Here is an 18,837-nt window from a genome sequence, read left to right on the forward strand (position 1 = left end):
TAGAATATATAATATAAAATGTGTAATAATTATATAATGTGTAGTAAATATTACATAAGATGTGGTATATATCATGTGTTATTTAATATACAACATATAATATACGTAAATATCTATTAGGGAATCACAGAATTGTGATTGGAAGGGACCTCTTGAGATATCTAGTCCACCCCTCCAAAATTATTTTTCATTTCAGCAAGGGGGTCCTTTCATGCATTTTCTTCTGCCTTATTTAAACCATTTATATGATGTACCCTGAAAAAATGAAACCAAAGATAAATACATAAAATATACAAAATAAATGCACTTTTTAGAAAATTTTAAATCATTTCATCCAAAAGAATGATCACAAAGTTCAGTGGCGTAAGCAGCTATCACTCCTTTGGAATTAATAATAATATGATTTATAACATCTACAACTCTGTATCGGAGTTGTTTTATGATTCTTTAAAATCATCACTCTAATTATGGGTTTTTTCTCTTTAAAAAACTGGTTTGATCATTACATGTGTGAGCCACACCCTGAAAAAAACGGAAGGCTTTGCACACCTGATTTAAGATTTAACCTAGTATCAGTGTTAAACCTGTTTCAGTCTGTCATTCTCTTGCTTAAAATGCAGTGGAACTCAAGGGTTTCTATTTGCTATTTTAGCAAATAAATTTTTTATAATCTGCTGTGGTTAGAACTTGATTCCTGCAGTCCAAGTTGTATAGTGCGCTTTTCTTCCACTAAAAATAATTGGGAAAAAAAATTCACCGACTTCTTTTGCTTTTAAGTGCATTGAATGTAACAAAAAGAGCCAGCTTGATAGAACTGTAAGCTAAACGCTCGTAATTGTGCTCAGAGCAGACAACAGACAATCAAACCTCCTCACATACACCCAGAAACCTTCAGCCTTTCACTTATGTGCAGCTGTTTTTATGTGATCTTGCTGAGGCTTTCAGCAACGGTCACAGTTGCTGATCACCAAGAGCTGGATTGGTACCCCCCCGATTGCTCCTATGCTTCTGAAAAGGTTTTGTGGGAAGGAAAAAAAAAAAGTCGTCTTAATTCATGTTGCTTTAGGCTATCATGATGCTTCAGTCTGAAAGATCCCTAGCTTTAGAGCTGCAGAATCCCTGGGAAGTTCAGGAACCTGACTCCGTGGTGACCTTTTCTGAAAAAAAAGGTCAGCATGCCACAGACAGACTTGCCAAGTCAACTGCTTTTCCCTCTAGACTAAAGCTTTGTGGTCTTATCCGCAGATCTGTTAGGAAACTTGGACAAGCTACTGCTTTTTGTTGTTTCAGGCACCATTTGTGTGTTGAATGGAGTTTCATACTAAGTGAGAGTGATTTCAGTACAATGGAAGTAAGCTTAGCATCCTGTGGCTCCTTCTACGTTGTCTCCAAATATTTACAATTTTAATGCAGATTTCCTAGGTTCATTCATAGGATTTGGTTCTGTGCAAATCTTTCTCTCCCATTTTCATGCTTTTTCTTCTTTTATTCTCCCAAAGTTGAGAGGGACAACTTATTTGGTACATCAGGGAATGATCTTCCAACGGTTTGAGTTAGCTTAGGATCAAAAAATAACCTTGTTACTGCCACCTCATTATTTCCTATGCCAAAGAGCTTTTAAGCATAGGGCTTTATTTCCTTTGTTTTAGGGGAGCATTTTTGGGGTACAAAATCTGGACAAGCCTTTACCAGTTATTTTAAACACAGTCATAGAAATGTTTTGACAGTCGGGAGTGGCTTGGGGTGGCAGTTTTGCTTTGTCAGTGGCTTGGGGCTTTGTAGTTTTAACTGAAGATTAAATTTGGGCCAGAGCAAATATGTGCTCTTCCCATCCTCTTCCTTCAAACTTCTCTTTGTGAGACAAATAGACATTAATACTGAAAAGACTACAGAAGCTGAAGATTTCATTGTATTAAACCTCTCTGGTATCATATTTTCCCCTACTTTCCTTTATCTCTGTTCATTTGCATCTTAGATTAGGGTACCTGTTTAGGGCAAGAACTGTGTTTTTGGGTAATATTAATCAGCTAGTGTATCTTTGGAGACAATTTTGTGAATTTTTCTGTTAATGTTTTAGAAGTAGAGTCTTACCTGTAACAGTTATTTTTACTTACTGAATGTTTCAGGTCAGATTCTCATTTCTTCTACATCTCCAGAACTATACTGAAAGCTGCAGGGATCTACTGATTTATAGCCACTGCATGTCTGACCTGGAGTTCGTGCAGTTATTTCACTGAAATATAATCTGAAAGTAGGAATGTGTATGCTGCTAATGACTTAAAACTTTATTACGTGACTACTGTAGCAAAAATATATGCCAATCAACAGTGGCTTCTATATTGAATATTGTCAGGTCATTGTCCAGTCATGCCCTCACAGACTCCCTAATAGACATGGAATTCAGACACTGGACACAGATAGAACATTGGAAAGTGGGAGCTCTGAGGTTGCACTGACAGGGATTGGTGAGTCATGGGCTGATCCGAGTCAAAGATGTTACTCTTAATTTTTCATTAACCACATAGGAAGCCTCAACCAAGGTGCTTACAGCAGAGTGAAGTATGAATATCTCAAATTCCTATGTGAGTCACGGACCAAATGCTGTGGATCAAAAGCTCAATGGCTTTGTGTAAGAATAAATTGCACTTGAGAGTCCCAGTCATACCTGTCACTGCTGCGGGTTCTGCGTTCTGGATAGGATAGCTCTGCAGTGTTGCAGCTTAGCACAAATCTATTCACCTAGAGTTTGTTATGTGCTCTAAAGAATAACTTGTCACCAAACCTGCAAATCAGTAACTATATATGTAATGAACAAAGATAGATTGTTCTTGTCCATGGCAAAAAAAAGCAGGAGAATATACGTCAGTTGCCTGTTTAGTTGTTTTATGATTCAGTTGCCTCAACTGACTCAAATCGAGTTTTATGCTACATCTGGTTCTTCAGTTGCTTTATGATACTTTTCCCGTTAAGTTCTATCTGTTTCAAAAGGGTGACAGAGCTGAATTTGTGGGACTCCTGTCCTTTGGTAGTATCAGAAGGGCGTAGTGAGATATTTTGAGTCTGGCAGCACCACTGGCTGTTTTGGCTGGTGGCGTGCAGGATGAAATGGGATTGGCCGTTACCAGCTCCGTGCATGTGTTGTAGCAGCAAACATTTGGTTGTTTCTATGGGTTGTATGCGCTGACAGGACACTCGTGGTGCTGTCCGAAAAAGAGGAGGGAGACTAGTGGCGATGCATAACACGATGCTCAAATTTATACAATTGCTGTGTTTCGGTAATTGAGGGAATGTTGGATTTTACAGCATGATCCCTGATCAGCTGCGAAATTCTGGTGGAGCTTTATGAAGAACCAAAACTTTCTAGAAGACATTTTGCTCATATGCCACAACTTTGACACCTTTTCACAACTTCTTAAATACCCTGTCTTTCAAAATTGTGGATTTGCTATGACTACTCATTCATAAAAAGGCTGCTGTCTTCTGTTGTATGAAAGGAAGATGTTTAACAAATAGACATTCTGTATTGATCCACTGTCTTGGCCTGGTAAAAATGGCTATTAAAACCACAGTAATTCCAGCTCAAGTGTTTTGAAAGAACTTGTATAATCTGCTCCTCTATTTTTAATGTGAAAAAATGTCTGTATTTTTCTAGCAGTTTTTTTTTTTTCAGAGAACCGCCACAACAGAATGTCACAAGACAAACTCAGTTGAAGGTGCACAAGGATAAAACCTTGCCCACTGATACCGAGTTTGTTTGAAACTCCACTCCTGCGCACAGTCATCTGAGGCGTTTGGGTTTGCAGCTTTGCGCTACCACACCTGTGTTAGTTACCTGGCAAACACATCTTTTACATTCCACGCGTTGTCTGGCGCTCGATCCACACGCAGATGCATGCACGTACATTCACACCGCAGTGAGCAAAAGTGATCAAACAGAACTGATGTACTGGGCAACAAAACACCATAGAAAGGTTGAGGAAAAGGCTGCCTAGAAAAGACTTTTAGACAACTGTGTTCATCTACGCGTGTGGAAGTGAAAACCGGCAACTTTGTCTCAACACTAAAAGAATTTATTGGTTAAAATAAGATAACCGATATGCAAAAAATACATGTTTTTTGCATATTGGTTACATGTTTTCAATAAAATAAGTGTGTTAAATACGTATTTGGTATTCCATAGCATATGCGAGATAAAATTCAATATGCAATTATGTGAAATTGTTTACTATATTTGGGTAATTCTTCCCATTCTTTCATACCTTAGCGTTCGATGACAGGGATTTGAGTCTGTGACATCTGTTCTTGACTTACAGTCTGTGGCTTTTAGAGAGTTACAAATGTTCATTTGCAAAAGCTACATGGAAATATGTATCACATGTACTATAAACGTTGTACAGCATCCAGGCTGTGTCAGCTCTGTTAACTAGATGCTGACACTGGATTTATTGGAAGATGAGACTTGAAAATTAACCAAAACAAAAATATAGTCCAAACACTTACAGGTTCTTGTTCACCTCCATTCACCCCCATAAAAGAACATTTAAATTGACTATGTACTTATGGAATTTTGGTATAATGTTTTTTTCCAGAGAAAACTTGGTTTCAAACAATGAAAAATGGGCTGGAATATGTTCCTTCCAATTTTCATTTCTTCTTAGACAGTTTTTTCTTCTTTAATGAACTATTTACTGGACATGCCACTTTTTACAATAGAGGGTTTGATAATTTCAAATACAAATTTACACAACATCATCTTGATTTTTGTGAAATGGAAAATAGTTCAGGTATATTGTGAACATTTTCCTCCAATGGTTTTAAATGGTCTGTCTAAACACAGGCTATGCTCACTATTATTCCTTAGTGGCAGTATTTGATATCATAGTTAAGGTTGTATCTTTCACACTGATAGTGATTGTTCTGTGAGTTAGCAGAGTATCATTGCTGTTTATACAATACATGCATAATTTATTGTGTTGATATATTGCTTTTATGATCGTCCCTATGAACTATCTTCAGGATTTAGTTCAGTTTTAATCAGAGAGGCAAAGTTAGGCAATCCCTGCCTTATATTTATATTTGAAAAACAAAAAATCAGCAGAAAACATTTTACACAGAAGAAAATAAAACTGGGTGAAGAATCTACAGAAGCAAGCTTTACCTTAGGTGAGCTCGTTGCCCTTGCGTCCTTTTACAAGCAGCAGAAAGGGGCTCCTTCTGACAGTAATTCAGAGGATCTACACGTCTCTTGACCACAGAACAAGATTGGGGAGATTAATTTTTCCCAGAGTGAAGTTAGGCCTATGGAAATGACTTTCAATTTTCTCTATTAGAAACAAGTTCTGCTTTGCACCAGACTACAGTATTCAGTGAGGGTAAAATGCAAGATACAGAATTAAAGTGTTTAGCATCATCAGACAGTGCTTGTCTAATTCATTGCAGGAAGGGAAGGACATATATTCTATCGTCTTTTTTTTTTTTTTTTTTAAAGAGGGAAAGTACTTGAACCCATTTGTGCCATTTAGCTTGATGCAACCCTAGATATAGAAAGTGATTCCGTATTTCATATACTGAATGTATAATCCTATTCTCATTTCTCACTGTTAAAGATATCTGGTGATCTCATGTGGAAAGTTCAGAGTGCTGTGTCACGGTCAGCATATTTGGTTTCTTTAGAACTAGGCAACCCCAGCTTAGTCTATTCCAAATAACAACATTTCTTATTAATAGGGTTCTTTTTAGAGTATTGATAGTACTTGGCAGGTATGGAGAACTGCGTGTGCTAGATGATGGCCTAGTTAATTGTGGAATTTCATTCTCCTTTATTTCATGAGCTGACTTGCAAATTCTTTCTCTTTTTATATCAGAGAAGCTTTTTGCAAGCACTAGAAACCAAACTGGGGAGGAACCTAGGACTTCAGTTCTCAGGTCTGGTAACAATCTCACATGTTGCAAAGATCCCGTAGCTGTCCTGACTTCAGGAGTGTTTGAAAACATCTGTTAATGCACTTTATTAAAACCATCTAATCTGAAGACAAGAACACAAGACCCGACCCGAAGTTCTCTGAAGGTATCATCTGGAGAGTTTTCAACGATTTCACAGTGCTGTGGAGAAGGCCACTAGACCCTTTGAGAAGGAAACAGTTTGCAGTCAGTATGAAAATATCTGTGATTCTGTTTGAAACCTCTTTTACAGCCTCTCCTGTACTTTATCCTGAAAATTCTATGCTCGCTTCTCTCCTGACCACTGTAGTGACCAAATCAGCTCTTAAACTCAAATTGCAAACTGCTCTTGGTCTTTTTCAAAGCCTCGGGATACAATTCCTTTCTCCTTATAACAATTTTAGAATGAGCAGGCCGATCCAGAAGTCCTTTTGCCTCTCCCAGCACCAGGAGTTTCAGAGAGGAAAAGGGAAGAGGATGAGCAGAGGAGCCTTCCTCCACAGTGGTACAGGAGGGTTCCTTTCTCAGGCACTTCCAAACATGTGCCCCATTCTGCAGCCTGGCGCGACATTTATAAATGGATTCTCTGAGTTCATGACCTATTTCAAAGCAAGTGCCAGATGCCAACATGTTTTGTCATGGCTCATCTGTGGACAGTGGGCACCTGTTGCAGAGAAGATTCTTCGCCCAGGCCTCTCCAGTGGGTAAATCTAAGCTTCTAATCTGGATAAGAAAATATCTTGAATAAAAAGAAACAGCCCTCGGGAAATCAGATATAAACTTAGATGATATGCAGATAAGATCTTTGGTGTGTTTTTTTTTTAATTATTATTCTTTTTTGAACCTTCAAGCATGCTTATTCAAGTGACATTGTTAAAAGGCAGCCTATAGAAAACCCAGTTAGGATTCCATAACTTTTAAGTGCTTCACATGGCCAGATTTCATTTTACTTTTGCCAAAATATGGAAAAAGGAAGGCCAATAGCTTTAAAATTTAATTTTGAGTACATTTAATTAGATGGCAATTATATTTTCCTATAACCATACAGGTTTGGGGCAAAATTTTACAAAGCCAACATAACATGAAAGCATTACCTGCTTCTTAAAGTGCAAAAGAATGCATGAGAATAACCACCAGGTGTGTGTCTAAACTGTCGCTTACACATTTAAGAGGAATCTGTGTATAAAGTTTTTATTTCTTGACCAAGAAAGTTAAAGGATTGACATACACCAAAGTATGTTTCTTAAATACATAGAGCCTTTTCCATGTCAGTTCCAGAGGCTGCAGTCTGCAAGAGCAGGGTAAGGATCAGGGGCACTGTTGGGCTAGTGATTCCAAATTGTAAGCTGAAATTAGCTGAAAATTCTAAATTTCAGAAGTTTTGCACACAATGTGGGAGACTGGGCCATACTTAAGAGAACAGAGAAGAAGATACATGAGATCTGTGAAACAGCAAGAGATGAGATTTGATTATCTGATCATGGATTATTGTATTTTTACCACCTTGGTGATTTCACACCATGCTCTCCTCCCCCTCTCAGTTTCCCAGCATTTGCCAATAGCCAAACGAAATTTTCAGTTTGGTGCATGAAAAACTTGAAAGGACCTGGATTAGATTCCTATTAGGGCAGAAAGAGGCTTTGGAAATCTGCTGTCATCCCATCATCCCACAGAAACAGTCCAAAATACCGTATTCTGGGGGAGAGAATGGAAAGTATCTAGAGCACCAAATGTGGCAGCTGGAAACGATTTAAAAAAATACACAAGATGGGTAGGCCAGTCATGATATGAGGGGTAAGAGAGGCAGCTGGGAGATTTAAAAGCGAAGGCCTGAGAGCAGCTGAAAAATGCCAGCAGTCTGTTAGCGAGAGTGTCTGAGAGCTAACTGGCTGTGTGCGATGAGAAAACATGCCAAAATGATATGAAAAACAGCTGGAGAAAAACAAAATTTCAAAGCCTCTGAAACAGGGATGCATATGCAAATTCTGCTAACACTATTGAACAAGTAAATGAAATTTTTTTTTTTTTCCCCTCTCTGCTTTTGTAAGTTCCTCCTTTTTTCACAAATGACCTCTTTTCTGCAAAATCTGTAAGAGTTCTTTTCTGGTGCCTCCTCCTCCTCTTGATCTTTTGGGTTTTGGTTGGCTCCTCCACAAGAAATAGGTATCTCTGAACAACACCGTTCACTTGTTAGTAGTCTCTTAAACCAGTATTTTAACTGTTTATTTTTCTATTTCCTGACCTTATCAAGACTTTCCCTGCTTATCATTCCGAACATGAAAACCCCTCAGTGGAATACCATTCTCTGTGAAGAAAATGTGTTGGTAGCAGTTGATTTTAATAGTTCCAGATCTCATTCTGGGTAGGACCTATAAGATTTAGATGGTTTTGTATTCCAGAGGGCTAGCTGGAGGAGTTGGCAGCCTTAAAGGGTCTCATGAAAAGTCACTAGAATTTGGCAGGGTCTAAAGCAAGCTTCTAATAAGAACATGGTGACTTTGGAAAGTAAACTATAAAAATGCACAGTGGGGCAGATTTTCAAGGCTTTATGCATTATGATTGCACCTGTATTTTTGCATGTATTTTATTATACACACAGTTTATAATTTACTTGCATCTGATCACATATTTGAATCTAGTCTGGGTGCCTGCATCAGTGATGTAAAGACATCTGCCAATATCATAGAATCGTAGAATGGTTAGAGTCAGAAGGGGCCTTAAAGATCATCTAGTTCCAACCCGCCTGCCATGGGCAGGGACACCTCCCACTAGACCAGGCTGCTCAAAGCCCCATCCAGCCTGGCCTTGAACACCTCCAGAGATGGGGCCTCCACAGCTTTGCTGGGCACCTGTTCCAGTGTCTCACCACCCTCACAGTAAAGAATTTCTTCCTAACATCTAATCTAAATCTCCCCTCTTTCAGTTTAAAACCATTAACCCTCATCCTATCATTACACTCCCTGATAAAGAGTCCCTCCCCATCTTTGCTGTAGACCCCCTTTAAGTACTGGAAGGCTGCTATAAGGTCCCCCCAGAGCCTTCTCTTCTCCAGGCTGAACAACCCCAACTCTCTCAGCCTGTCTTCACAGGAGAGGTTCTCCAGCCCTCTGATCATCTTTGTGGCCCTCCTCTGGACTCGCTCCAACAGCTCCATGTCCTTCTTATGTTGGGGACTCCAGAGCTGGACACAGTACTCCAGGTGGAGTCTCACCAGAGCAGAGCAGAAGGGCAGAATCACCTCCCTTGACCTGCTGGCCACGCTGCTTTTGATGCAGCCCAGGATGTGGTTGGCTTTCTGGGCTGCAAGCACGCATGGCTGGCTCATGTCCAGCTTCTCATTCATCAACACCCCCAAATCCTTCTCCTCGGGGTTGCTCTCAATCTGTTCCCCACCCAGCCTGTATTTGTTCTTGGGATTGCCCCAACCCACATGCAGGACCTTGCACTTGGCCTTGCTGAACTTCATGATGTTCTCACAGGCCCACTTCTCAAGTCTGTGGAAGTCCCTCTGGATGGCGTCCCTTCCCTCCAACGTGTCAGCCGTTCCACACAGCTTGGTGTTGTTGGCAAACTTGCTGAGAGCACACTCAATCCCACCATCCATGTCACCAACAAAGATGTTAAACAGCACTAGTCCCAGTACCAGCCCCTGAGGAATGCCACTCGTCACTGCTTGCCACTTGGACATCCAGTCACTGACTGCAACTCTTTGAGTGGGACCATCCAGCCAATTCCTTATCCACTGAGTGGTCCATCAAATCCATGTCTCTCCAATTTAGGGACAAGGATGTCATGTGAGACAGTATCAAATGCCTTGCACAAGTCCAAGTAGATGATATCAGTTGCTCTTCCCTTATCCACCAACACTGTAACCCTATCATAGAAGGCCACCAAATTTGTTAGGCACGATTTGCCCTTAGTGAAGCCATGTTGGCTGTCACCAGTCACCTCCTTGTTTTCTATGTACCTTAGCAAAATGTCCAGGCTACATACAGTAGCATGTTCTTTACCTTTGAAATTGTGGCTCTGCTGTTTTTCAGCTGTGAAAGCAAGAGACAGTATGCGTGTACTTTTTTTTCCATAGATCATAAGGAACAAAGAGCTTATGTGAAAAGAAGAGTACAGGAGAAGATCTTAATAGATTCTATCCCATCAAAAACTGAAATATAGCAACATGAAAGAGCAAACATGCTGTCTAGCTCCTCTGAAGCTCTTTGCTAATGACCTCCAAGGAACTAGAAAATGTTAGAGAGCGTAGTCTCAGTTTGAAGCCTTAGAGAAGAAAAAATAGCAGACAGGGAGAAGGAAGCAAAGAAAGTGAAGGAAAGAATGGAGATAGTCAATATTTATTTTTCAACAACAATAAAACCCTAATCAGGCAGCAAATTTTTGATAGCTTTCATGCCGCCTGACCTACACTGTTATGTCCAGGAAGAGCAGCATCAGTTTTGGAGGGTGTGAAAGTAGACTCACAGAATAATAAAATAATAGACCAAATTGAAAGCAGGAGAGGGCATAAAAATGCAGATTGAAATATATTAGACTGAGCATTTTCTAAAAGACATCTGAATGATTACCACTTATTATTGGTGAAATATAACTCATTACGTAGCATATACTATTTTAACTAAAGAAAATAATAGTGTTAGATCAAAAGATTTACAATCCAATCTGGTAAAATACCAAATGAGACAGAGAGAGCTAGAACATCCACCAGGGAAAGTTATGCATATCTGACATAGGGAAAAATACCTGGACTGAGTGAGAAGAAATGTTCATGGTGCAAATTAATTGTTTTCAAAGAAAGCATTTAAATTAACTTTTCTGACACCTGAAATCCTTTGACCGTGTATTTTAAAAGAAGGTCTTTTGTTTTGGACGTTCTTGACATTATGTTCTCCTAATAGGAACAATTAGCCAAAAGCATAAACTTACAAGAAATTTTACATGTAAGATCTAGTGTTGCACTTTTTATGCTTAAGTAAATTTCTCTCTTGGAATAAGAAATTTCAGCTTCCCTTCATCATTTTTCCATGATTAGCAACAGACTAAGCAATTTATTATTCTACATTCTGGTGTAAATATAGATGGCCTCTGTTTTTTTAAAAAAGATAAGTTTATGAGAAACGAGTGCAGGTGCGCTTATCTGAAAAGAAGTGAGATAGTGGATTTGAGAAATAATGGGGGAGGCACTGTCCAACTGTTTTCTCAATGCATTGCCTTTGATAGTTGAAATAGCTCTGCCTTCCTTCTACATGTCCTTCTTTCCAGAAGATCTTTGCCAGTGGCTTTGCACTACCTTGTGACTTCGGAGAATTTCCCCCCAAGAAAGTTGTCCAGGTTCATGTAGCCGTAGACCTTGCAAAAGAAGGAGAAATTCAGTTGCAGAAGGAAAAACGGTTTGGTCAGTTAAATTTTTAATTAAAATGAGGCAGTTAGTGGAGAGACTGACTTTGCAGGACCTCCTGCAGCAGGAGCATGAACCTGTAAATCCAGAAAAGCTGCTATGAAGTCTACAAATGACAGATGTACAGATGTGGCTCCATTTAAATGGAGTGCAATACTTCAGTTTCATAGTCGTTGTGGTTCCCCCACGTGCTGCCCTTTGAGTGATCTTACTTTATATTTTTTCTCAAAATATCCCAAGGTGGAGTGCTTTCTACCACGTCTCAAGAATGAGAATGGCACGAGAGGTTTCACTACTGATGATTTTTTTTTCAGACTCCGGGGAATAAGCTGAGCATCACTAATAGTTCTCTTTCCTCTCCTCTCCTCTCCACCAAGTCATTATCAGAAGAGGATCCAAAGTTCATCACAAACATGAACATGTACCTACCCTTTTCTTCTTTCAGCACATCACATTGAACAGCGGAATTATCCTTCCACTAAACACACATAGGTGTTGGAGTATGTTCCCATACTACGAATTTCAGAGCAAGTCAATGCCCGGTAGAGCAAGGTGCTGTTTGGAGGGTTTACATGCAGCTTGCTCTGCTCAACAACAAGGCCTTTGTGAGTTTTTCTCTGGGGTAGTCAAATGTTCTTGCAAACACAGGTAACCCTCTAAACACCAGGATCTGTGAACAGTGCAGTAAAACATTTATTTGCTTGAGATCATTGCTGATTTAGGAATTAAGTCAGTTGGTATAATTAAGTCTTTTACCTGTGTGACTGACAGAACCTGAGACTTTGCAGGTAACTCTGCCTAGATTTAATAACATCCCACTGGGAAACATTTTGTTTCGATATTGGTATATTTATGACTTTGTCCTCAGGAGTCACCAAATGGGCAACAATTACCCTCATCCTCAGCCAGTTGAGACCTGGAAGATCTGCTCTTAGTTTTTAAACTCCAAACAATCGCACCATCCTCATAAGGGCATTAAATCCCACAGTAAACGTCAAGAATCCATGAAAATCTTTTGACGTTTGCAAGTAGTAGCACTTTCACCGCCACCAAGCAGACTGTACTTCTCACCCCTTTAGAGCAAACCTCTCTGGCCTCCAGCAATTCTCTCAGGGTATATTCATGCAGATCTTCTGTTTTCAGTCTGGGCCCTGGCTACAATCCCTGGGTATCACCTCATCTTGATTGTGCCCAAAGCTTGCTATGCTGTTCTCTCTGCAGCAACAGCTGTGGCAGTTAGCAACCAAGCTGTCCTGCTGGAACAAAATACCATTAATACAGCACAGCCGCATTTCAAATAAACCGTACCTTAAAAGCAATAAAAGACAGAGTAGAGACAGTGCCTGCTTCTCCCTAATACTGCCATTCCCAGCGTTTAGGGAAGCCAGATTCCTTGAGGCTCCTCCACACACTCTGTTTGTATCTCTGCCAACCCGTATTCTTAGAGAACTGCTGGCAAGTGCTGCTGCCATTGTCAGGATCAGACCAAGGCACTCCATACGGTTTGCATTATATTGAAAACAAAATACAAGACCTTTGAAGCCAGCTTCGTTCTTTGAAGTTCCAGTGGGCACCAAGACTTTCTTCCCCAGAAAGACACTACAGTGCTGCTTTGTTTGCCTTTTGCCTAGCCTTTATTAAGCCAAACCAGTGCATTCACACAAGAAAGCCCTTCAGCTGTGGTGTGCCCTTCTCAGGCGTTCGCTCAGCTGAGCCACTGCAGCCACATCAGGGGCAGCTCCCTTCTGACACAAGCCTTCCGAAGGCTGATGGGCCTGCTTCTGCTTTCACACTCAGATGCTGCTCTCAGAGCTTTACGTTAGGCTCTAATTCCTTTTGGCAAGATCCCAGGTGTTGCGAGAGTAGACAGGAAAATTGCTGTTCTTGATAAGGTCAGAGGAAAACCAGTTTCAAGATACAGTCGTGTACGTGGAACTGGTGACATTTACAGAAGAATAAAGCCTGGAGATCTTTGTACTCTCTCTTACATGAAAAACAGTATAAATTATGATGGCACTCAGGTTAGTGAAAGGATGCACTTTACAGAAAATGAGAAAAGAGTTTACTTGATAAAGTACTTCTCTAATGGAAAAAATCCAATATTGATGAAAATCAGGAAAGAATAATGCATAAACTTGCATACTGTGATGCCTAAGACTGGGTTTATGAAGACCACGTTTTCCTTAAATAGTGTTCATAACATATACTCATGCCAAGGAATATGCATTACTCCATAACTGCATATTGAAAAAGAAATTGTGGACATTCCTTATTGCACTAATGTGCTACTTACCATCTTCCAAGGCCAGGAAGAGAGCATACTGGACAAAGAGAGCCACCCGCTTTTAAGGTCCTTTATCGTTAGTGTGATGAAAAAATTACATTATAATTGAGACTGACCATCACTTAAAAAAGCTTTGGACATACCTTGAAAAAAAGCTTGTGCTTCAGCTTGGTTAGGCTTGGGTTGTTCCTTTTGCCCATGCTTACGTGTCTGCATAAAACATTCACAAGTTATCCGACTGTCCTGAGTGAAAACAAGATTTGCCTCTAGACTTTCATTATTTCTATCTTCATTCAGAAATATTACTAGTGAACAAATTAGGAGATGAATTCCAGCGGTTTGAACAAATAGCCAGGGAATCCCAATTTTTGGCAATGGTATGGTATCCACAGCCTTAAGCAATTAATCAGTCCCCCTTTTGAAGCAGCTGGAAAATACACTGATGTGTTTCTGTTGAAAACTATTCAATTGTAGTGGTTCTTGTCAGGAAAAAAATCAGAACATTCTACTCTCATACTTTCTAAGTGCAGGGATATTATTTTAAACAATCTATTATTTGTTAAATAGGGGTTTTTTTTAAATGATCAAAACACAAAATGTTTGAAAAATTACCTGAATTTTTTCTGGAAAGGAATTTTGTTCACTGCAGTGTTTTAAACTTTAGCTTATTTTTTTCATCCAGACCAAAAAAACCCAACCAGTAAAAGTTTTTCAGAGGGTGGCAAAATCCCTTCTCTGCAGTGCTGGATAAAAATGTGTTCTGTTCTTCAAGTGTGTGGTAAAGATTGATTCACGTCCTTTGCAAGTGCAGTGACAAAACTCTTTTAACAGCTGAATGAAGGATGACGGATTCACTGAGCTTTGCTTACGATCTACCTCTGTCAGATTTGGTATTTTGGCATCTTTTGCTCTGGTTCAAATGGAATCGGCGAATTCAGAAAAAGGTGAGCTGTGGATAGGAAGAGCTCTTTTGTAAACATTTTTCCAGATTTCGTAAAATTCAGATAAGTTTGATGTGAAAGACTATGGGGCTTTCTTAATGTAACTGAAACATTTTACCCAGTTTAAGTCTTAGGTAGAAAGTGAGTGAGCACCTGCAAGAGCCCTTGCCCTGTATAGAAGTGGGGAGCACAACATCCACAATAGCCACATCTAGAGAGGAGGGAAGAAGCAGCGGGCACACCTGTGAAGTCTGGTCCCAAGATTAACACAAGGTTACTGAGATAGAGAGCGTATATATCTCAGAGACCTCTCACCAATTAATTTGGATTGCATCTTTTGACTTTCAGATACTTGGTGATGAAACAGACTTTGGTGGGTTCCTCCCTATTCCCAGGCTGTTTAGGTCAAAAATAATGATAACGTAAGCTAGTCCAAATCTCAGCAAAGTTGGCATACGGAATTGGAAAACATTACAGAAATAATTTTCTTTGTGTTGAGAAAAGCTGATAATTGTTCTATGTGCACATCTGCATGTTTGAATGCAGTCATGGTTGTAGTTTTCTCCTTACTCTTTGACACTATGTCAAGCTTATTTTTTCTCCTAATTTTAGACTGGGCTTTGGAGGAAAAAAAGAATCTGCAAAGCAGCCCCCACAGTCCGATCATCGGTCATAGTAAGCATTTTGTAAATTCCCACGTAACCATGGTCCTTTCAAAGTCCTTAAAAATATTTAGTTGCTGCTACTGTAAGGTGTTTACTTGGTTTTTCTAAATGTAGTATATAATAATATAATGAATTTGTTCCTCGGGATCCTTGTGCCCAATACTATGGTGGCATGAATTTAGTAAACTAGCTTAAAAGAGCATTTCCCTATTGTTTTCAGGGATACAGAAAGAACAGCTGGATGTAAACTTCTAGCATGCATCTTCTAAGATAGTCTTGCTAACCAATAAATGGTTATTGGTTAGCAAGACTGTAATATGTGGTAATATTAAATGTAGTGTAAGGCTGAGTGGTTTTCCTTTTCTTGCATTATCCTTCCCGTTCTACTTACTGTAACCCATTCACAGCATTGTATATTTTGGTGATAGTTACAAGGCCAAACTCCATCATAATCATCAGTTTTTACTTGCTCATAAATTTTTCATTAAAGAATTCCCATGTGTGTGAGCTTTTTACACTTAGACTTTGTCCAGAGCTTGTTTTATTGCTAGTTTGATGAAGTATAACCTAATAGTCAAGCACACAGGAGAACACAAAACAGAAGTTACATACTTTGCAATCTGAATACACAGCTGACATGTTTATTTATACCAAAAACCTGCAAAATAAATTGAAATTGAGCTGAAGACAATTCAAATCATATATGCAGGCTCTTTAGAATGGAAACATAGGTTCAGAATAGAACACTTTTTTTCACGAAGTTTTGAGCATAACTAGGGAATTGCTCAGTTTGAAATGATTCAGCATCTGATGAACAAGACTAAGAGGTGCTTTGAATGGATGCTTCATTATTTTAATCCTAATATAGTGCTTTCATGTGTTTGAAAAATCCAATAAAAATTAGATACTCTAGTAATACCAAGTTATGTAGGTTAGTTAATGGGAAAATGGAAATATTAGGAAAAGCTACAATTCTAGCAGCCAGGTCATCAGTGTAACCTTTCAAGGTATTACACCTTTCTTAATCTGCAGATTCCTTAGCAATGGTTCATAGTTTCAACTTCTCCCTCCTCCCCTCCCTCTGCGCAAGGAGCTCAGCACTGGTCACTTCTCAGTGTAAAATCTCTCTTGAAGGTTTTGGAAACGCAACTGGAAATTGTATTGTGTGCAGTTTCTTGCCGCTTACATATATGGCATCTCTCAAGTAAAATGCTAACACAGTATTCACATATTTCACAATTAAGTGCTGCTATTTTTTGGTTATTTTATTTTGGTCCTGGCAATACGAACTATTTGCATTTCAAGTATGTGAGGTGTTATTGAGGTGTATTTTATGTACAAAGGTCTGTTCATCTACTCATTTAGCAAAAACAAGCTAGTGTTTATGTTGTAGGCCCAGAGCTAGGTCTGCTGGTGGAACTTGCACATTTGCATTGTCAAGTTATGGAGCCAGCATGCAACTGACCTTTATAAACTGCAATCATCAGCTTTTATTCTGCTCCTGTTGTGGCTTACCAGAACACAGTCCCCCTCCAGGGCAGCAAGCGTTCCCCCTTCATGCCTTACCCTGGGGTGTCTGTCACCTCCAGATGGAGGCAGGGGAAGGCCCAAGGACATTGTCAGGGGTCTATATAGATAGGGCAAAGATGCTTTCCTCATCCTATATCAACTAACAGGTTACTGTGCCACACGGCTTCCTGAGCCATCGGTATCCTCTCTCTTCCACTAAGAGGGACTTTTGGTTTAAACTCCTACTTGATACCATGTCTTGTAGGCAGATGCTTTCTGGGGAAGACCAGGGTGGGGAAATGGGAGAACAGAGTAGAAAATGGCATTTATTTAGTGTTTCCCACTCACCTCCCTGCTGGGTGTTTACGTGCTGCTTAGCAGAAAGAACGTTCCATTGTGCTCTGCAAGGTTGCAGATCGTAAGGTCAGACTGCAAAAGGCAGTTTGGCAGCACTTCTCAGCAGCCAGGCTATAAGCAGTCGTTCAGAACAGAACATGACAGCATCAGCTCAGGATCTTAGTGAGTGTACCAGTTCTGGACAACTGAGTCTCGTAACCCTCCACGGTGAAATGAAGAAGTCTGACCCCAAGACCAGGAAAAGTATTTTCTATCATGTCAATTTCACTTCTGTCCTCTTTTGCAGATGAAAAAGACCACTTTTGTGCATGAAAGAGCAGCTCAAATTCTGCAGTCAAGCCTGTGTTTCTGCTGAAGTCACTATAAGAGTGACAGCTGCAGTAATGGATTTCAATATGAAGATTATATGAACATCCCCCCCATTCCTCAAAGAACTGGCCAAGACTGTCATACATTTCACGCAGGCTTCTTTCAGGCATGAAACAGCAACTGCTTTTGGCCATTAATGGCTTGGACTGATATTGAAATGTTGTGTGTTCCTAAAGATTACAAATCCATCATCAACTGGATCCAAGCAGCTACTTCAGTGCTTCCCAGTTCAAGTACTATATGCAAAAAGGTGCCCTGTCCTTTAAGTTTTTAATAACAACAGTTTGTATTTATAGGAAGGGATCAAGGACAAAAGAAACTGCCAGGTGTGGAAGGGGGTTTATTCAGTGATCTCTTGAGGAATCTCAATCCACCTAAGTCCATGGGACCAGATGGGCTGCACCCGGGGTACTGAGAGCTGGCCGTTGTCATTGTGAGGCTGGTCACGATTATCTTTGAAGGGTCATAGAGTCTGGGGAGGTCTTCTGTGACTGGAGAAAGGCAGATGATGCACCCATCTTCAGAAAGGGCAAGAAGGACAATCTAGGACATTACATAACAATCATGGAGTAAGGAATCTTGGAAGTAATTTCTGGACACATGAAGGAGAAGGTGGCGATTTGGAATAGCCAGCATGGATTTACAAGGGTAAATCATGCCAGACCAACCTAATTGCCTCCTGTGAGGAGACGACTTCATCTGTCGATGAAGGGAAAGCAGAGAACGTTGTCTACCTTGCATTTAGCAAGGTTTTCCATGTGGTCTCACACAGGATCCTTGTATCTGATTTCAGATGGTCCAGTCTAGATAGGCAAAAAACTGACTGGATTGCTGGTCAAAAAGCACTCATGCTCTGTCCGGAGGCTGGTTACAGTGGAGTTCCTCGGGGGTCTGTCCTGTCTGATATCTTTATCAATGACCTGGAGGAAGAGACAGGATGCAGTACTATTAGGTCTGCAGAATGACGATACTAAATGGAGGGTGTGGTTGATACGCTTGAGATCAGGCTGGCCATTCAGAGGGATTTACGCTTGCCGAGGGCCTAGGCCAACAGGAACCTCATGAAATTCAGTGAGGACAAATAGAGAGTCCTTTATCTCTGACAAGACTAACCCCCTGCATACCCCAGGGCATGACTGGCTTGGTAGCAGCTCTGCTGAAAAGGACACGGGAGGCTTGGGGCAGGCTGAGCAGGAGTCAGTGGTAAACTCCGGCACCAGTGAAAGTACGTCAGACTGTATCAAGAGGAGCCCAGATGGCAGATCAAGGGAATTCATTATTTCCTTTTACTGAGCACTCATTAGACCACAGCTGGCATAGCGGGTCCAGTCTCGAGTCTCCCAGTAGGTGAAAGCTGATGATAAA

This window comes from Rissa tridactyla, chromosome 2, assembly GCF_028500815.1.
Source record: "Rissa tridactyla isolate bRisTri1 chromosome 2, bRisTri1.patW.cur.20221130, whole genome shotgun sequence".
NCBI classification, from domain to species: Eukaryota; Metazoa; Chordata; class Aves; order Charadriiformes; family Laridae; genus Rissa; species Rissa tridactyla.